This window comes from Alosa sapidissima, chromosome 11 (assembly GCF_018492685.1).
Source record: "Alosa sapidissima isolate fAloSap1 chromosome 11, fAloSap1.pri, whole genome shotgun sequence".
NCBI classification, from domain to species: Eukaryota; Metazoa; Chordata; class Actinopteri; order Clupeiformes; family Clupeidae; genus Alosa; species Alosa sapidissima.
Window position 1 is genome coordinate 37,090,187 of NC_055967.1, and position 22,799 is coordinate 37,112,985.

Sequence of the window (22,799 nt, forward strand, 5' to 3'; positions counted from 1 at the left end):
GGGCAGAAGCTCAGGAGTCCTGCAGAAAAGCCCATATTGACCTGGCCACTGTAGAGGATATGAGGAGTATGAGGAGTCTCTTAAAGACTGTAGACCCACAGTACTTGGGCTTGGTGTGGATTGGGCTGGAGAGAGGAATGGAGCAGCGCTGGCAGTGGTCTCTGTGGAACAGCTCTCAGACCATCACATACACTAACTGGGGGGAGGGCGAACCTGATGGACCAGGAGGTGAATGTGAGTGGAAATGGGAAGGGTGATATGATGCTGGGTGATATGATGCTGGATGATATGATGCTGGGTGATATGATGCTGGGTGTGGCACATCGCAGTACTTATCTGCTTTGACGGTGAGTAACAGTCCTGTAGAATTATTGCTTTCAGTATGTTTTTGTAGATGTTCTTTGTTTCTCATCACACAAACATTCATTATGGAATTGTGTTTTAGCACAGAGAGTAATGGCAAATATACTGCTGTATACATCAGGAAGCCATGGCGTCATGCTCAGCTTTATGGCAGCAAACACTACACTGACTACACCTAGCTCCTATTCCAAACTCAACAGCAGAAAAAGACATTCAAAAAGTGATAGATCCTCAATATAGGTACAGGACTGGAGAAAATAGCTGGACCATACTGGACTGGCCTCTCAGGATAGCTGGGAGTGGTCAGACAAATGTATGTCTTCCTTCCGGTACTGGATGTCTGGGAAACCAGACAACTACGGCAGTGGAGAGGGCTGCACAGCAATAGATATGAGCAATGGAGGCCTATGGGATGAGCTGAGCTGTAACAACAATCTGCCCTTCATCTGTCTGGGAGGTGAGTCCGAAGATCTCCATGAATTCATCTTTTAGCAGTTTTGCTTTGGCCATGAGTTGTGCATGAATCTAATAGTGACATGATTTCAGTCTTATTCATATTTCATGTGCAGCCTGTAACTGATATACCAATCTGAGTCCTCATGTTGGTTTGCACCAGTGAACTTCTGTGATGTAAAATTGTGTGATTCTCCAGAGGAAAGCAAGTTCAAGTGACGTTTTCCTCCACTGGAGATCTGGCTTTGGGCGACATCTCAGTAGTCATTTTGGAGCAGGTTAATGCCCTATGCAGATTAATGCTCTATGCAGGTTAATGCCCTATGATGATTTTCATTCTTGTCATGTTCTTCTTACATCGGTGGTGTAGTTAGCTGTAGTGTTAGGGTTAGGTATACTGTGATCAACCCCATTCAGGGTAGCTTCATATTATATAGCCATGTAACTTACTGGGTGGTTTTTGGTGGTAACACACAACTAGCTAACGGTATCACTGCCACTAACGTTAACAGTATTGTCTTTAAAATATTCATATAAAATACAGTGTGCATACAGTGGCTAAAAGAAGAGGTGTGTCTGATTAGTCCCATATAGGATAACTATTCTGCATTGGTTTGGAGCATAGACTGTATATATATAACTGGACAGTGTGCCGTCTGTTAAGAGTGATGTGAGCGTTAGTCCAGAGCCCCCTGGTGGCTGGCTGCAGTACAATGTGTAACTCCGCCCATCCCCATGTATTTCAATGGCCAAGTAGCCAACTTTCCGTGTCACTTTTCTCATCTAAAACTATTTTTGTATCAACAACGTTTTATTCGAAAAAATAGTTTTCAAGATGCTTCAATACACACAATTTTTCTTTTCTCGCTGAAATTATTTTTTTTAATGTTATATTAACAAATCTAAAAGGGCGTGTTTGAATTTGACCTAGAATTTGACCTAGCGTTTAAGACCGGTCGACACAACAGAAGCTCATCAGAAGACCACAGTGGGCGGTTGGGGATGTACACCTTGATCATTGAATTAAAATAACAAGGAGCAGATCCAGTCAGTGTCCTATAGGCCAAAGTGAGAGATTTAAATTTAATTCCGTCTACTGTAGGGAGCCAATGGAGAGTAACTAGGAGAGGAGTTACGATGTGTCCTCTTTGGCTGATTGAAGACCAGCATTCTGAATGATAGATCACACAAAAGAAATAAAAAAAAACATTCAATATTGATTTAGTATCAACCAATAATTATTCTGATATTAATATTCTTGTAACATCTACATCTTTGTGTAGGCTACAGTTAAATACTAAGCAATGGCCTCTGACTTAAATACCAAGGCAGTTAAATGACCGTGGTATAGTCTACGTGATACACAGGACTACACAGTAAACCCATTTAAAATAGGCAAGGATATGTATTTAATAACATTTGGGGTTGCTCACAGTATACCCACCACTACAACTAACTAACTCGACTACACCACTAGTTAAATGGTGCATTGCAATTTACAATTTGTGTGACATACAGAATGGCATACAGAAAGTTGAAGTTTGGGTGACATCAATAAAGAAAATAGAAACAAAGGGATGTGTACAGCCTCAAGTATAAATTATGTCACATAATCAGAGCAGAGGCAGACCTTTCTTGGTGCCATGCAAGTTATTGAAAGTGTTTTCAGAACGTAGTGGTGCTGCTGTGCCATGTCCCATGTATAAGGGGCTTCAGGTTGATCCAGTGACGGTGGGTGATGATGTCAGGGAGATGGATGTCAGGGTACTTGGAGAAAGGGGGAGGACATGCCACCTCAGACCACCCCAGCCAAACATCTTCACGTAGGCATTCCCTTGCTTGCAGACTAATGTAGACCATGGAGACCACCTTGCCGCCACCTCCAGTACATTCAGCCATCACCCATATCTTACCTGCAAAAAGGAAAGTTACAATAAAGTTAGTCAGACAATTTTACAACATTACAAAGCATCTAATCAGGCACTCAACACCACTAGTAATACCAATTAATTAAATATATGTGTGCAATAAACTTCACAGCCTACCTATAATGTTAACTACACATTTAAATATGCGGTGTGAATGTTATTAACTTGCGTCAGCTTGAAAAATAACGTTATCAGTATGACTGATCATGGACGTTAGATGACAAACTAAGGTCTTTCTCAAATGTTCACCGATATCCCTGGGAAGTGACTGGTTCTTGGCGTAGCAGCTAGTGTTTAATGCAGGCGTTTCATTTATCGATCATTCACTTATGCGGTCTACAACTACTGACCTACCGATCTATTTTTTACAGTCTATGCTACCGACCTACCATCACAGAAGTAGCTCTAACAGAGGTGTCTGTCGTTAACGTTAGAAAAAATGCAAAGTTGGCAAACTGGCTAGTAGTTACATTAACATGAGGTTGATGAGGTCCATGCTTCACATTATGTTAACGTTAACTTGCGTTGCTTTATCACATCATACCGTTGCTTTATCACATCATATACTGATATTTGATACACATGATATTTGAAAACAGCAACAACTAATAAAACCAAGTATATCATGCATCGACTGTTAAGGGAGCTGTGTGCTAATCTTCACTTCAACGACTAGAATCTAACTTAGCCTCCCGTTAACGGTAACGTTAATGTAGCTGCTAACGTTAGCATGTAATTCGCTGTCCGTATTTCTGTTGTTAGCTCATTAGTATTCACCATACTAAATTGTCACAGTCTATAATCAACATAATAAGCTCTCTTAGACGTATTTAAGAACACCAATAGACAAAAAAACTTTTCAGTTGATACGCAACACTTACCAGACAAGAACAAACCGATTGTTGTTTGTACTGTTTAGCTAACTCAGTCACAGCCGTAAAATTCATCCAGCCAGCTAGCCTTCGGCGCCGAGTCGACCTGCGTTGTGGAAAGGAGAAGGGGGCGGGTTTCACTTGACAAGGGGCGTGTTTAACTCGCTGAGTGGCAACTGAGTGGGCGTGCCTGACCGCGACTCCTCTTCACTGCGCATGCTTCAACTTTTGCTGCGCAGCCGCACTTCAAATTGGCTCCAAATTTTCCAAGATGGAGTCGCCTCGGCGGCTTCAATTCCATAGAACACTGTAGAATGCAGCCACACTGTCCAGTTCTATATATACAGTCTATGGTTTGGAGGCACTAGGTGACATGGCTTGCGAGGTATTGAAAAAAGGAGACCATTCCTTATGGGAAATAATGTATTTTCTTTAAAACATTCATATAAAATACAGTGTGCATATAGTGGCTATAAGAAGAGGTGTGTCTGATGAGTCCCATATAGGATAACTATTCTGCATTGGTTTGGAGTCACTAGGTCACATGGCTTGGGAGGTATTGAAAAAAAGGAGACCATTCCTTATGGGAAATAATGAATTTTCTTTAAAGGGATACCAGGCAAGCCTGAGTGCTTTTTCTCTACAAAGCTCCCCTAGCGTCTGTACATGTCGATACGTGTGCGAGCCCTTGCTCGGTCTGAAGCTCTTTTCCTTTTCTTTGCGTCTTCCGTCAAGGGTTTTCGCTGCTTCTTCGCCGGCTCTGCCATTATACACACGTTTGCAACAATCGCTAGCATTTCGTTAGCCTGCCTCTGTGCTGTGAATGCAGGATGTAAACAGATACTGCTTCTCGCAATGTCTGAGACTTTGTGAGACTGAAAGACGGCGGGTACGATACACTGAACTTGCAAGCGGGATATTCTTCCTACAGGCAGTAGGGGCGGGCGAGAGAGTCTTCATTCGCCCCATAATGAGTTATTTAACCATAAACCGACTTACGAAGATGATTAATTAACATGAAAACGTTGCCTGGTGTCCCTTTAAAATGTGTGCGTGCGTGCGTGTGTGTGTGTGTTTAACTTGAGGAGGACCTGAAGGAGACCAGGTGTGTCAGTGAGGTCCGACCCTGCTGTTGACTGTTACCTGAGAGACGCGTGTGTCTGTGTGTGTGTATGTGTGTGTGTAGGTGTGTGTGTAGGTGTGTGTGTGTGTGTGTGTGTGTGTAGGTGTGTGTGTGTGTGTGTGTGTCTGTGTGTGTAGGTGTGTGTGTGTGTGTGTAGGTGTGTGTGTGTGTGTGTGTAGGTGTGTGTGTGTGTGTGTGTGTGTGTGTGTGTGTGTGTCTGTCTGTCTGTCTGTGTGTGTGTGTGTGTGTGTCTGTGTGTGTGTGTGTGTGTATGACCTCCCACACTGTCCTGCTCGTCCAGTGCTGCAGTGCTGAGACGGCCCCCTGGTGGCCTCTTGCCAGTCCGACGCGCTGGAGACTGACCGCACCTCCGTTGCCACGGAGACGGGCACCGTGGTCCAGCGGCTGAAGGTCGAAGCCGGCTCGGACGACGTCACTATGGAGACGGACACCGTGGTCCAGATGCTGAATGTTGGCGACGGTATCACCATGGTCGCTCCGGCCTTCTACAGGACCGAGAGCGACTTAGCACTGACCAGCATGGATGAGGACGATGGTCAGGGTGGTGGCGCCCCCTGTGGAGCGATGGAGATCATCATCTCTCACCTGTCCAACGCTCCCTGCAGCCGTGTTGAGCCGGTCAGCATATCTCACCTGTCCAACGCTCCCTGCAGCCGTGTTGAGCCGGTCGCCCCTGTGCTGGTCTACCAGCAGGCCGGTCGTGAGGACAGCAGCTCTGGAGCTGTGAGTGTGAGTGTGGGTGTGAGTGTGAGTGTGGGTGTGGGTGTGTGTGTGGGTGTGTGTGTGTGTGTGAGTGTGGGTGTGAGTGTTAGAAAGACCATTGGCTGCGCTGAAGATTCTGAACTCGCACTTACGTCCTCACGTTTTCGCGGGAAGCTCAGTGTCCACGCGTCTTCAGTGTGGAGCAGTTCAGTTAGTTGTTGCTGCCAGTCAGTTTGCCAAGGACGTTTGGCTCGACGTTTCACCATGAAAGGACACTTTATTCACCTTCTAAAGTCATTTTCTGTTCCTTACAGTGCGTCATTGAAGATTTGTGAGTATTTTTTGTCCTGTTTTAGTGTCCAGATGTTTGGTAGTTTAGTCCGTTTTGAGAGTGTGATTTTGCCAGCTTTAACAGTGAATGTAGAGTAATGTAGAGCATGCTAGAATGTTCCTATGACTTCGTTTGTGATTTGTAGTGCCTTATATTGATGTCGGATCCCTTAATTGTCATTTGGAATGTGTTAATTGCCGTCTTTTGTGTTAGTATAGCGAAATACCGTCGTGTGTTTTACTGTGGAGATTTTCGCGCCTTTAATAGCCTGTTTAATGGGCGCCATTGTAATGTGTAATTACCACGAGTTTGCCAGTAGTTGGCAGTGTTTCCCCAGTGTATAGCAGTCATGTAGATTTTCCCTATGGAAGCTGTTCATGCCTTAAATAACTAGACTGAATGCCTTTATTTCAGTCATTGTTTATTGATGCAGAGTTTGTATTTCTGCTTCCTTCCTTTCTTAGACCACACATATTTGTAACCAACTGTAGAAAGCCTATTTGAATTATGCAACTGAGTAATAATTACGAAGAATTATCATCTGATTGACCCTGTATTAGGGCTGGGCGATATATCGATATAAAAGATATATCGATATATTTTAAAATGTGATATGGAATTAGACCATATCGCATATATCGATAGGGGCAGGAAGAGACACTCCGGCACTCTTCAACAAACATGGAGAAAGCAACAACGTCTGAGCATGCGGAGGAGAGTCTCTTGGTTAGTAAAAGAAAAAGTAGGAGCTCAATAATTGGGGCAGCCGTGGCCCACTGGTTAGCACTCTCCGGTTCGAGCCCCGACCAGTGGGCCACGGCTGAAGTGACCTTGAGCAAGGCACCTAACCCCTCACTGCTCCCCGAGCGCCGCCATTGAAGCAGGCAGCTCACTGCGCCGGGATTAGTGTGTGCTTCACCTCACTGTGTGTTCACTGTGTGCTGTTTGTTTTTCACTAATTCACCGATTGGGTTAAATGCAGAGAACAAATTTCCCTCAGGGGATCAAAAGAGTATATATACTTATATATATATATATATATATATAATTTGGAGATGGTTTGGACACAAATTTTCAGATGAGCAACAAAACCACGCTATATGTAGGGAGTGCCATAAGCACATTGCAGCCAGTAGTGGAAGCACTAAGAATCGTTCACCACTTGAAAACGTGCCACAAAGTGCAATATGAAGAGTGTGTGAAACTGCGTGCTGCAGAAGCCACAGACCCAAGCCGTCCACAACCCGACAAAGCTCCAGCCCCAAAACAAAGCTCACTGCAAAGCTTCATTTTTTCCACAGTGTGCCGTATGAGAAGAAAAGCGACAAGTGGTGTGCAATAACAAAAGCAGTGTCCTTTCACATTGCCAAAGACATGGTCCCTGTTGCAACAGTGGAACAGATCGGGTTCAAAAAGCTAATGAAAACCATCGACCCGAGATATGAGCTTCCCAGTCGCAACTGATTTGCACGAGAAGCACTGCCACAAATGTACAGTGAAGTCAGACAGAGCCTTGCAAACCGGCTTGCTAACGTCACCCATTTAGCGTTGACCAGCGATATGTGGTCAAGCAGGACATGTGAGCCTTACATGAGCGTGACAGTTCACAGTTTGTTATCTCTTTATATATAAATGCTGCCCTTACTAGGGTTTGTCATATTTTGTTCTTTTGTAAGAGAAGAAAATCTGTAATTTGATTTTTTAAAAGCCATTTATAGTTGTCAAACTAAAAAAATATTGTATTCTCATATAAGCTTAAATATATTTTTTTTCAGAAAAAGATTGGCCTATTTTATTTTATAGCTATTTTTTTTTAAGATATTTTTTTATTTAAATGAGCACCTTACAGAGCTTTGATTTCAAAAAAGGCACTCCAGTTGTTATACAGTGTTTATGCATACATTATTATTTGAGTAGTGAGTTTTAATAAAACTACTCATATATAATTATTTTGCTACTTCTATCAGGTAACGTCCATCCCAACCCAGGCCCTAGTCTGACAGATCTTCAGGATCCCGTCGATCTCAAAAACAGCTGTGGATTGCGTTTCATTTATGCAAACGTGCGTAGCTTACTAAACAAAATTGATGCCGTCCGCTTGTGGACGAAATTGACTGAATGCGATGTCATAGTTTTATCAGAGACGTGGCTGAAACCTTCAACTACGAATCATATGATACATATCGACGGCTATGTTTTCCGGACTGATCGCATGAGCAGAGGAGGGGGAGTTGCGATTTATGTCAAAGCATCATTCAACTGTGTAAGCGTCGACTCGACCAGCAAGTCTAAGTCCTTTGAACTGTCTGCAATACAATTAAAATTCCCAAACGGCGCTGACCTGACAGTACTAGGATGTTATCGCCCACCATCGGCGTCACCTGAGACTGCTTCCCTCCTCGCAGAAATCCTGCACAAATTCTCTGATAACGAGTTAATTCTGCTTGGAGATTTAAACTGGGACTGGTTATCTACTTCTTCTAACTTACTCAAGGACATTTGTGATGCACTTAGCCTGACGCAACTGATATCCTCTCCCACTCGTCTAAACCAAAAACACATGGATAAATCAACCTTGCTTGATGTGATTCTAACAAATGCCCCACATAAATATACAGCTATTGGCATATTCTGTAATGATATTAGTGATCATTGTACTATTGCCTGTGTTAGAGACTGCAAGCTTCCTAAAACTAAGCCACGATTTATCTTTAAGAGGAATTATAAAAGCTTTAATGAACAAGCCTTCCTGCATGATGTTTACCATAGTGATTTGAACTTTGTGTGTGGGATGGTGGATGTAGAACTGGCATGGGATTTCTTTAAAAACACCTTTCTGTCCCTAATTGATAAACATGCACCTCTGAGAAGGTATAGGATTAGCGGTAAAAAATAACCCTTGGTTCAATGAAAAAATTGCATCTGCTATCAGAGAAAGGGATAGAGCATGGACCAAAGCAAAACAAAACAATGATACCAAGCACTGGACAATTTATAGGGCACTAAGAAACCAATGCACCAGGTTGATAAAAAATGCAAAAAGTGGTCACTATCTTGAATTAATAAATGAAAACTTAAATGACCCTAGAAAATTCTGGAAGTTGGTAAAATCTACAGCTGAAGAGGTTACACCTCCAACTCTTCCAAAATTCTTAAAAAATAAACCAAAATGAAATCACAGGGAAACAAAACATTGTGGATGCCTTTAATATTCATTTTATCAATGCAGGAGTGAATACTCAATCCAGTATATCAGTAAATATATAGCGTGCAATTACAACTACACGTGACTCTGCACACAAATTCCATTTTTCAACGATTCTTGCCTCCCAAGTTCATAAGGCCCTTTCAACCCTGGACTGTAAAAAGTCCTCTGGACCAGACCAGATAGAACCATTTTTTTTAAAGACCGCAGCGGACCTGATTGCTGAACCCATTGCCTCAATTTTTAATCTTAGTTTATGTAGTGGGTTTATTCCCAGCTCCTGGAAGTCAGCTCAGGTCCTCCCGTTACTAAAAGGAGGTGATCCTTCTGCATTGGATAATTACCGCCCCATATCCAGATTGTCCATTATAGCCAAAGTATTAGAATCCCTTGTAAATGAACAGCTAAAAATCTTTCTATCTGATAATAATATTTTAAGTCCCACACAGTCTGGCTTTAGGCAAGGTCACAGTACTACAACTGCTGTAACAGCTGTCACAAATGACATTATTACTGCCTTGGACCACAAAAAATCATGCGCCGCTCTTTTCATTGATTTATCCAAGGCATTTGATACTGTTGATCACAATCTCTTATTACAAAGGCTGTGTACTTTGGGCTTCAGTGACTCTGTATTGGCCTGGTTTGATGACTACTTAACTAGGAGAACACAGTGTGTCTCCTTAGAGCAGAGGTGGGACCAAGTCACTGTTTGGCAAGTCACAAGTAAGTCCCAAGTCTTAGCAGTCAAGTCCAAGTCAAGTCCCAAGTAAATACAGAGAAGGGCAAGTCGAGTCCAAGTCCAAGTCACATCAAAGCCAAGTCGAGTCCAAGTCCAAGTCCCAATCTTTTTCAAGTCCTGAACAAGTCATCAGGTACTCTTCACTTAATAATGCCATTATTAGACTATCGATCATAATTTTAGCACTTCCATCTAATCCACAGTATTTTTTGTTTATAAATACAGATTAAAATATGTTCAATGTTTCTGTCTTGTAATCTTTTACGACATATGCATGCGCATACCTGTGTAATCTGTAAACGGATAGCTACATAACACTCAGCACAGCTGCAAATATATATATTGTTTTTCCAAATTGCGGAGCCCACTGTAAGGATGAGTAATAATTTGACTGATGGCAGTTCACTGCGCTAGGCCACAGATTTGCCTGCAAACAATTTATTAGGCTGTCTGGCAGTGGCGACTCATAAGGGAAGCCAAGGTCAACACTTTTATATTATTTAAAAGATAATAATGACAGTAATTTTGTTTTAAAGTATTCATTTCTTAAGAAATACTACACATTTGATGCTGTTTATCTCATTTGTAAATGGTGCACTGTCACTTTAAGCCCATTGTGTCACACGTTCTCATAATGATCCTTTTTTTACCAGCTCCGTTCAAATATAGCCTATGGCTAGTCCACAAACTCAAACATTGTTTGTGCCACATGTATAGCACAATATTAACAACGATAAGCATGATATTAAGTTGGCACAAACATGATATTAAGTTGGCACTTTTGATATTAAGTTGGAAAGAGAAGCATGTATGACATGATGCTTGCTTGACATTTTCTGTTTGCAATTAAAAGTGAATTATGAGCCTGGTAGCCAGTAGCCACCTAGCTACAGTAGCTGAGTGAAATGTATTTCAATCGGCATATCATGTGCTTCATGTAAATAAATTATTGAATACTTCAAGACTATTAAGACCAGTTCCATTACACAAGGCAAAGACAACTCTTCATAATATTCTTGTCCACTTTCCAAATCACAGTGAGTGCAGCTATGTCATAGTGACCTGGATCTCATAGTTTATAACAGTACAGTAGGCTAGTGAGAACCGGATAATTCACAATCTCCTCTAATCTCGTATTTGTTGCCTTCACGATTTCCTTTTATATGTTTCTTATATTTAAAAGAAGATATCAATCATCATCAACAATGACAAGCCAGCTGGAACCTACTCATTTTCTCTCCCTCTCGTGCGTGCTTGGATGCGTTCTCAATTAAATGCAGTAGGCTAGCATAAGTTCAAGTTGGATCTTAATGGAGAGGACTCGAAAAGTATCAACTTTATGTAACATGCTGTTGGTGCTTTTTGACATTAAACGTTCTCTAACAAGAGTGCAAATCAGTTTGCAGTAAAGCTACTAGTGATTGGCTAAATGTTGGTCCTTCCTCTGTCTCTTGGTGCCCTACACACAGTGCGTAACGCGTGTGGGGGTAGCGGCAGTACTGTACTGTGCTCTGGCCGCTTGTCTCCGCTATCTTTTTTTTATTTTTTTTAGTCGCGGGAAAGCGTCTGTGGGGTGACTGGTCCATGATCAGGAAATTTAGTTTTTGATTCGAGACATGTCAAGTCATCACAAGTCAAAGAGGCAAAGTCCGAGTCAAGTCTCAAGTGAATAGTATTCAAGTCCAAGTCGAGTCGCAAGTCATGCCGAATTTTATCAAGTCAAGTCTGAAGTCATTAAAATCATGACTCGAGTCTGACTCGAGTCCAAGTCATGTGACTCGAGTCCACATGTCTGCCTTAGAGGATTGTCACTCTGTATATCTGGGAGTAAAGACTGGTGTCCCACAAGGGTCAATCTTAGGTCCTATTTTGTTTACTCTGTATATAAATAACATAGGTTTGGGTTTAGACCCGGCCAAGGTACACCTTTATGCAGATGATACAATCGTTTATGCTTATTGCTCCCTCAATACAAGAGGCAATGGATACCCTACAGGCTGCATTTGATTCACTACAAATGTCTTTAGTCAAGTTAAAACTGGTATTAAATGCGAAAAAAACAAAATATATGACTTTCACACGGGCACGGTCAATTTCTGACTGTACAATACTGTCACTGGATGGCACTCAAATAGAAAGGGTAACCTCATATAAATACCTTGGCATCTGGCTTGATGACAAGTTATCTTTTGATGAATGCTATATGAAAAGGTTCAATGGACTTCACTGCATCTAAGAAGAAAAATCCATATTTTAATCTTTATAGCAAAGGCCCTAATGGGCAAACTTCCCAGTTATATTTGTAATCTTTTGTCATTTTGCCCTTCTACATACAACACCCGTTCCTCAAACAAGCTCCTCCTACAGTCTTCAACTTCCCGAACTAAACTTGGAAAATCTGCCTTTTCATCCTTTGCACCACATGCATGGAATGAGCTACAACACACACTTAACATGGACTCCTTACCCTCCTTAAATGTTTTTAAAAGTATTTTAAAACTTGCTTACACTGAGCAGTGTCACTGCTTCTAGTGTTCTATTTTTATATTATTCTTTGTTGTCTCTGACTTTGTGTCTTCTGTGTTAGTGTGCTGTTGTTGTTAGTGTGCTTTGTTGTCTTTGATTCTGTGTCCTCTGTGTTAGTGTGCTGTTGATGTCTCTGCTCTGTACCCATGTCCCATGTTGTATTTTCTTTGTCTTTAAAAAAAAAAATAATAATAATAATAATTGCTGCCATCTTGACCAGGCAGAAGAGACATTGTGTCTCAATGGGACCTTCCTGGTAAAATAAAGGTTTAAAAACTGAACATTTCATTTCACAGCTCTAACATTACGGAAAAAATATCGGGATATATATCGTATATCGATATTCAACCTAAATATATCGGAATATGACTTTTGCTCCATATCGCCCAGCCCTACCCTGTATATTACTGTGCTGCCTTCAAGTTAATTAAAACCCCTTAACTGCATTTTGGACTCAGTGGCGTTCTTACCGACGCACCAGGAAGACACCATACTATCCAACCAGCACCTATACAGTCCACCCACCTAATCACCTAATACCATAGACTGTATATATAGAACTGGACAGTGTGGCTGCGTTCTGCAGTGTTCTATGGAATTGAAGCCACCGAGGCGACGCCATCTTGGAAAATTTGGAGCCAATTTGAAGTGCGACTGCGCAGCAAAAGTTGAAGCATGCGCAGTGAAGAGGAGTCGCGGTCAGGCACGCCCACTCAGTTGCCACTCAGCGAGTTAAACACGCCCCTTGTCAAGTGAAACCCGCCCCCTTCTCCTTTCCACAACGCAGGTCGACTCGGCGCCGAAGGCTAGCTGGCTGGATGAATTTTGCGGCTGTGAGTTAGCTAAGTAAACAGTACAAACAACAATCGGTTTGTTCTTGTCTGGTAAGTGTTGCGTATCAACTGAAAAGTTTTTTTTGTGAGATGATGATGCTTTTTAAATGGGTTTACTGTGTAGTCCTGTGTATCACGTAGACTATACCACGGTCATTTAACTGACTTGGTATTTAAGTCAGAGGCTATTGCTTAGTATTTAACTGTAGCCTACACAAAGATGTAGACGTTACAAGAATATTAATATCAGAATAATTATTGGTTGATACTAAATCAATATTGAATGTTTTTTTAAATTTCTTTTGTGTGATATATCATTCAGAATGCTGCAACATGACTGGTCTTCAATCAGCCAAAGAGGACACATCGTAACTCCTCTCCTAGTTACTCTCCATTGGCTCCCTATAGTAGCCAGAATTAAATTTAAATCTCTCACTTTGGCCTATAGGACACTGACTGGATCTGCTCCTTGTTATTTTAATTCAATGATTAAGATATACATCCCCAACCGCCACTGCGGTCTTCTGATGAGCGTCTGTTGTGTCGACCAGTCTTAAACGCTAGGTCAAATTCAAGACTCTTTTCCTCAGTGGTTCTATGTTGGTGGAATGAGTTGCCCAGTGCTCTTCGTTCTTGTGATAGTTTTTGGTCCTTTAAGCACTTCTTATACATTATGGTTTGTATGCAGTAGTACTGTTTTATTTTCATTATAGGCTGTTGATTAATTTGACATAGTTTATTATTGATATTCTCCTTAATGTAGTCTTACCATGTTATTGTTATTATATTATTGATTGAATGGGCATTATTATTTATTATTGCTTTCCCCCCTCATTTTCATTGTTTATTTCATTAGGCTATTGATTGATCCCTGTTTTAAGTATTATATTGTTTTGTATTTGTTAAGGGTAACCATAACCATCATCATCATAATGTGGTATTTTCTTATGCACTTTAAACAAAGAATAAAATGTTTCTTTAAACGTAGTACCACTTTAAACACATCACACACTAAACAGCAAAGTAGCTTCCTGATTATGTGTAAAATGTTTACAGAGTATCCTGATGTAGTAGGTCCATGTTCTCATATTTTTACAGCTGACATGAAGGCTGCAATATTACATTTTTGATTTATAATGGAGCACCCTTTCTGGTGAAAGACTAGCAAGCCTGTGGTAGAGGCATACGATTACAGACATATTAAGAGAGCCTATCAATGAGTTGTCACAGTTTTCCATTTAGACGTATTATTTTGAAATGATGTACGTCTACGGGAGGATTTACACATCACTGGCAAGACCTGATCAAACCATACCAATGCAAAATGCTTCTCCAGCAGTGCAATCGCAGGTAACAACGATACTTTAACGCATTTTGAGATAACGCTGTTCTGAGCATACTAAGCAAATTGGCCATTTGTAACTTTGAATCCCTCCTCACGTTAAGCTATGGTCCAATAATGTGTTCACTAAAACACAAGTAACGTTATTTGTCGGGCTGATTCATAAATGGGCATACCGAGGTTGTCGACCTAGCAGGCTAGGTGCCGTTTATTGCCATTCGCAAAACTATGCAAGAGTTAACATTAATGAAACTTAACATTGCCTTCTCCAGTGACTTAAGTGTATTCAAATGAAGTTGCAACGATGATGGCGGCAATCACTGGTTACGTTAAACCATTTGAAACAAGTAGGACTGTAAATGATGGTGACTGGCTAATGTCACTTCGGATCAATATAGCAGAGCCCTTTTACTTTACCTATCAACTGGCTAATGCTAGAATGATTTAGCATGCTACGAGCTAATATACTTAGCATCTACGAAAGAACAGCACATATCCTTTTTCACAAAGAATCTGTCACAACTAACAATGATGTCTCTTACAAACAACTACACAATGTATGACTATCAATATGTATTTAGTCATACTGTGATAAGATATAGCCTAATGATAATAACAGCAACACTTATTTAGGTTAGATTATGTGTCGAAATCAGGTGTCGTTAAAATAAGTGAGCGATGACGTGGTAGTGTCTGCAGCCTAGACGGTAAAACATAATGGACAAAGTGTTGTGTCTGCAGCCAGCCAGCTGTCAATCATACTGTAGGTGTAAACACGCCCTTTTTAGATTTGTTAATATAACATTAAAAAAAATAATTTCAGCGAGAAAAGAAAAATTGTGTGTATTGAAGCATCTTGAAAACTATTTTTTCGAATAAAAAGTTGTTGATACAAAAATAGTTTTAGGTGAGAAAAGTGACACGGAAAGTTGGCTACTTGGCCATTGAAATACATGGGGATGGGCGGAGTTACACATTGTACTGCAGCCAGCCACCAGGGGGCTCTGGACTAACGCTCGCATCACTCTTAACAGACGGCACACTGTCCAGTTCTATATACAGTCTATGCCTAATACCTAAAACCTCCTTGTGGGTGTGAGTGTGGGTGTGGGTGTGGGTGTGAGTGTAAATGTGTGTGAGTGTGATTGTAAATGTGAGTGTGAGTGTAAGTGTGTGTGTGTGAGTGGGTGTGGGTGTGTGTGTGAGTGTGTGTGTGTGTGTGTGTGTGGGCGCAAGCGAAGCTGCTGCCCGACGTGAGGTCCTGGGTGGAGCTGGAGCGTGTGCTGGAGACCAACATGGCCGACATGCGGCGGGAGGTGCGGAGGCACACGCTGACCTCTGACCTGCAGCTGCGGGAGCGCCTACGCGTGGAGGAGCGCTGGGCCGAGGGCCACCGGCTACACCGGGCCTGCCCCCGTGGCTCCGTCGCCTCGGCAACGCTCTCAAAGGCCTCATAGGCCTGGTGAAGAGGAGGCCAAAGAGCGGCAGGACGCAACCGGACAATATCACCGCAGCATCATCATCATCAGCAGCAGCGGAACGGAGTGGACATAGTGCCAGAGTGGACATTATATAGTAACAGAGTGGACATTATATAGTAACGGAGTGGACATAGTAATGGAGTGGACATTATATAGTAACGGAGTGGACATTATATAGTAACGGAGTGGACATTATATAGCAACGGAGTGGACATAGTAATGGAGTGGACATTAATAGTAACGGAGTGGACATTATATAGTAACGGAGTGGACATTATATAGTAACAGAGTGGACATTATATAGTAACGGAGTGGACATAGTAACGGAGTGGACATTATATATTAACGGAGTGGACATTATATAGTAACGGAGTGGACATTAATAGTAACAGAGTGGACATTATATAGTAACAGAGTGGACATTATATAGTAACGGAGTGGACATTATATAGTAACGGAGTGGACATAGTGCCAGAGTGGACATTATATAGTAACGGAGTGGACATAGTAACGGAGTGGACATTATATAGTAACGGAGTGGACATAGTAACGGAGTGGACATTATATATTAACGGAGTGGATATTATATAGTAACGGAGTGGACATTAATAGTAACAGAGTGGACATTATATAGTAACAGAGTGGACATTATATAGTAACGGAGTGGACATTAATAGTAACAGAGTGGACATTATATAGTAACAGAGTGGACATTATATAGTAACGGAGTGGACATAGTAACGGAGTGAACATTATATAGTAACGGAGTGGACATAGTAACAGAGTGGACATTATATAGTAACGGAGTGGACATAGTAATGGAGTGGACATTAATAGTAAATGGAGTGGACATTATATAGTAACGGAGTGGACATAGTAACGGAGTGGACATTATATAGTAACGGAGTGGACATAGTAACGGAGTGTTCATTATATATTAACGGAGTGGACATTATATAGTAATGGAGTGGACATTATATAGTAACGGAGTGGACATTATATAGTAACGGAGTGGACATTATATAGTAATGGAGTGGACATTAATAGTAACAGAGTGGACATTATATAGTAACAGAGTGGACATTATATAGTAACGGAGTGGACATAGTAACGGAGTGAACATTATATAGTAACGGAGTGGACATAGTAACGGAGTGGACATTATATAGTAACGGAGTGGACATTATATAGTAACGGAGTGGACATAGTAATGGAGTGGACATTAATAGTAATGGAGTGGACATTATATAGTAACGGAGTGGACATTATATAGTAACGGAGTGGACATAGTAATGGAGTGGACATTAATAGTAAATGGAGTGGACATTATATAGTAACGGAGTGGACATTATATAGTAACGGAGTGGACATTATATACAGTGGGCATCGCTTTCAAATGACCACTTCATTCGCGCATTACGCGGCGTGAAGCTGCGTGAAGCTTTAGTACCACTTTCAGCCACTGTGCGTCGCTCTGCCACTGTACATCGCTCTGCCTGCCGTCCCTTACATAATTGTTGCCGAGAGTAATCCCAGCCTACGAATTCAATAACAAAATAAATCATGCATAATTAAACATTACCTCGATTTAGGCTACTTGGGTATGGCTTAAGGCTTGACTACACGAAAATCGAAATCGAAATTTGCTGTCTACATTATTGTCAGTGTTGGAGTTAACGCAACTACGCAAATCAAAACAGTGGTGTGATAATTGAGCCAGTAGAGAAATAACTGTTCAGAATTAATCTGTAGCCTTGGGTAGGCTTCTGCAGAAAACAATGTTGTTGCCGATTTAATACTATCTGGCGACGTTTTTAACAGGCTACGCAATAGAGGCTTAGACAACTATGACCCACGTTTTGGTTTCGTAAATTAATTTGCCCTACTTCTTGACTGCAATGTAGTCAATTGACTGCTTGACATGTCATTTTTATTTTTCTGTACAATAAACAATTACATCTGCTTTATGCCGCAGAATTACATTCATATTTGGCTGACTGCAGACGCGCCACTTCCCTCCCCATATTCCAAGATTAAGATAGTATGAAGTGCTTTTTGTATAGGCTACTATCATAAAAAATAGTTAAAACGAATAGCTATTTGCAATTTGACAAAACACTGGTCCTCATTTTGCGAATGCGAGGACGATATGAGCCTGTTGCATTTAGTTAGATGTCCGAGTCACGCATAATGTTTGAAAACCACTGGCTCGTAATCACAATAATTTAACACACGACAGTTGGATAACCTACTTCATCATGTCCCCATGCCTACATTTTTGTGAGTAGCATAGAGATCGTTAAAAACAATAAAGTATGGCTCTCCGTTTGGGACATCGAAAACTTATATTTTTAATAGACTACCGTCGAAGATGCTGACTTGCAAAAGCCTCGGGATAACACGTTATCTCCACTATCATCAGTCATGCCCCTTGATCAGTGGGGAATGAAATAAAAGTTTGATAACCACTGGTTTAACAAGTTACCTACAGTCCAGAACACAGAATCTGTTGCAATATTCTGATGATCGGCGATGATATCGGCAAATGTTTGTTTTCCAAAGTAAGAATTTCACTTCACCATGCACCTTCGACAATACCTGGCCTACCTGGTATCATTACAAACATTATTCTGTGTCCTAAAACGGGCATATTTTATGGCATTGTGTCATGTAAGTTCGTTGCAAAATCTAGAGAAATGTGTGAGGTGGTCAGCGGGGGACAATTGAGACACACATTGGATTGTGTTATTACTTGAACATTCCACACTATCCACAGCTGTGGTAGGCCTATCAGGGGCAGGAGGATTACTGTCAGCGCAGGCTTTATATAAAATTCTTCAACAGAAGGCCTCGAATGTTGTCTTGTTTGTGGAGCGCTTTGCTTCGCTTCTGTAATTTCGGCTTCATTGAAAATGAGGGTTTCCCTCAATGACCCTCCGAGAATAAATAAAGGTTGAATGAATGAATGAATGCAGGCTTGCCAAAAATAAAGGCATGTGGTTTGCGCAGCCTACAGTAAATAACAGACCCGCCAGAATGTGCATTATGCTGCTTTTTTACGAGCAATATGTTTTTGGTACCCTACGCACACTGCATGTTCTTAAATAACAATGATCATCAGTAATATTCGACCATTAATTTGGGTAAATGGGCAAGCGTGACCACCTTGATTGGCTGATGATTGTAACGCGGGCATGATTCCAAACACCTCCCTTACGATGATGAGTGACAGGTCTCAGAATGCGTGCGCTACACAAGGACGGAAGATGATGAATAACTGGGGCCGTAGGCTATTCACAAAGGCTTTTATCTTACTACTAGGAGTAGGCTACTCCTAAATCGCACTTAAAGATTTTAGATTGGAGTTTTCTCTTAAAAGTTATTCACAAAGCCTTTCAGACAACTCCTAAACTAGGAGTGAGTCTTCGTGGCTATGGGTGACGTCATTACTCATGCACGAGCTTGACTGAAGTGACCACCTTGATTGGCTGACGATTGTAACGCGGGAATTCCAAACACCTCTCTTCCGGACAGGTGACAGGTCGGAGAATGAGTGCGCTACACAAGTAGTGCAAAGGACGGAAGATGATTAATAACTGAATAAAAAGGCCTAGCCTAAATGAATAAAGAGTACGGCAAAACAAATAGCTTAGTAGCCTAATGAAACATAGGCCTATGGATTGATGCAGTAGCCTACCTTTGCAACATTATTAAATGAATCTGTCACCATATCCCTAGGCTACGTTTGCAAAGAGGAGAACATTTTAATTTGATTCACAATGAAACGTTACATTTCATTTACATGTTAACAATGAGTACTTTTGGTTGTTCTTGGTAGCATTATTGCATCCCTTTTATGAATGCAAAATTGTTACCTCGCGATTGGAAGCTCCTGTTGCGCATAGGCTATTTCAAAACATCGCAACGTAAAATGCCACAAAAAGCTGTTTATGAATAGGTCTTAGTGAGTTAGGAGTCCTCTCGACTTAAGCTGTCCCAGACTTAGGTGCTACTTTTAGGTCTAAAATGCTTCGTGAATTACTTTTTGTGAAAAAATTAGGAGTCCTAAAGTTAGGAGTGACACGCCCATTATTTTTAGGAGTTGCTCCTAAATTCGCCAGTTAGGAGCTACTTTTAGCCTTAAAATTCTTTGTGAATATGGCCCCTGAATAAAAAGGCCTAGCCTAAATGAATCAAGGCAAAACAAATAGCCTAGTAGCCCATTGAAACATACGGATTGATGTAGTATCTTTGTAACATTATTAAATTATTCTGTTACTAGTTTTGGTTGTTGTTGGCGGCGTTATTGCATGTTAGTTATGCCTACAATGCAAAATTGCTTCCTCGCGACTGGAAGCTCCTGTAGCTGCATAGGATTTCAAAACCGCAGGTTTGTGAATAGGTCTGTGAGTAAGGAGTCCTCTTGACTTCTTTTAAGCTGTCAGAGGTGGGAAGGTGTGATTTTTTGGGGGCAGGGCCGGATTAACTGGGCACAATTGTCTGATGGCCCCCTTCCCCCCAGCCAACGTGAATCGGGTGGTTAGTTAATAGGCCTATCGTGAAGATTTTTCCTGCCATCTAAGGCAGGAGCGCATCTGTGAGGCCAAGCCTCACCAAGTAGCTTGTTTGTTTACAACTAACATTCCATTTAATTAAACTGCTTTATAGGCTATGCCAAAATAGTTTTCAACATTTTGAATATTAGTGTCGGGTGAATTGAAATGTTCTCAAAGTAGCCTTATGGCTGAAAGCTGCTTGGGACCCCCCCCGTCAAGCAATATAACCATACAAACGCGCTTCCTGCACTCATTGTTTCAAAAGGAGTAATTTTGGCTTTGTCACAACTGAAGAGCTGTGGACGGCACGGCACGGTATGCCCAATGAAAATAAATTAACGCAACGCAACACAACACAACACAGATCCCGCTTCTCTCGCGTCAGTCACTGACATGAACGAAACACAGAACCCGCTTCTCTCACGGCAGTCACTGACAGTAACCTAGAATAAATGCATGGGGAAAAACACTTCCCCATGACAAAGACATCGTAAAACACTGAAAGTTAATATTTTGTCACTAGCAACATTCATCTGTCCTTTGTCAAATGTATTATGTTCCAAATACCCTATGCGTAATTCTGCTTCATAAAGTTGAACAAATACATTTGCTTATTTCACAGAAAAATATAAATAGCCAGTCAGTGCAGAGTTGGTAAGTTATGGTAGGCCAACTTGCAGTGAACATACAAACAGGGGAAATTATTTCTCTTGCAGCTGAGTAGCCTCAGGTGCGCACGTAGACATAAGGCCGAACATGCAAGCGCCAATGAATCGTGCTCTCACGACAATCGCGCCGTTAAACTTAAATAGGTTAACATCACTCTAAGTTCGCCTTCAAGCAAGGAAAACGATGATTTGAAGACATCTGTTTCATTGGAAGGGCAAGGGGTAGCAACAGGGCAACACAGAGACAGGCCCGATGGCAGGGCTGTTATGAGAGTATTAAAATATGGGATATTCTACGGGAAAACATTAAAACGGCAAGACAGCGGGGAAAGTTAAAATACGTGATAAACACGGAAACAGTTGGCATGCATTGTTTCGGTCCCCGTGCACAGGGATTATTTATCATACTATTAATCACATATGATTATTTGTGAAATTGTGCAAACAGGCGCAACACATTTGAAAAGGAAGGACTGGTAGCATGCAAGCTCACGGGAAAGATTGATTTAAGAACGTTATCACAAAGTGTGTGGCTGTGGCGCGGGCGGAAGACAATTGGCAGGGGAGGGTCATGTCTTTTTTAACAATTCTGTCGGAGGGTCATTGAACAATTTCTAGCAGGCAAGAGAGGGTCATGCAACTTCCAACTGAAGCACTCAAAATTCCTCCGGTGGCCCCTTCAATAAATAACGATCAGTCCCTAGATTGCTGCTGGGCTATATGTCTTGGTTCTGTTAACAACTCATTGTCAAACGCATAGCCTATCTCGCGGTTGCATCCATAACAAACAAACATGCAATGTGAACGTCTGGGATTGGGGAGAGCACTAAATGCTCTACTGAATAAGCACGAAGTCAAACCTTTAAATGAAAAACACTCTTTAATTCTCCAAAAAAATAAACCGCTAATGAAGTAAACTTGTGACCATCAAAAATCGTTTATCGCTCGTAACTCCATGATACCAGGACGTAACAGGAAGGCATTTGGCTGAGCAACGGAGGTTAATATGCTCCATGTTTTGTCCAAATGATAACTGTCTATCATCGTTGCACTCGGAGAAAACCGGAATGTTTCATTCGTCCCCGTTTCAATCGTCCCGGTTGTACCTACTCAAAACGCAGATAGAACCTTATTATTCTAAGGTAGCGAAATAGCGTTCAGCATGATTCATGCCCAATTAATTCCCCCTGTTAAAGTGTTCGCCTTTGTAGTTTGGTTTCGTGATATAGCCTATGATAAACGGCTTATGGCCAAATATGTGAAAACGTTAAAATACAGTAGGCGATAAACCCGGAAAAAGTTGACAGTGATTTTTTCATAATCACTTTGGAGGGTCATAGAAAAATGTAGTATTGCTGGCGAGGGAGGGTCACGTCTTTTTGGACTAATGCTCCCAAAACTCCTCCGGTAGCCCCTTAAATAAATAACGAACAGTCCCTAATGAAGTAAACTTGTGACCATCAAAAATCGTTTATCGCCTGTAACTCCGTGATAACAGGACGTAACAGGAAGGCATTTGGCTGAGCAACGGAGGTTAATACTCTATATTTTGTCCAAATGATGTCTGTCTATCATCGTTGCACTCGGAGAAAACCAGAATGTTTAATTTGTCCTGCGTCTCTACGGCTGCAAAAGTGAAGTCTGTGTAGGGTT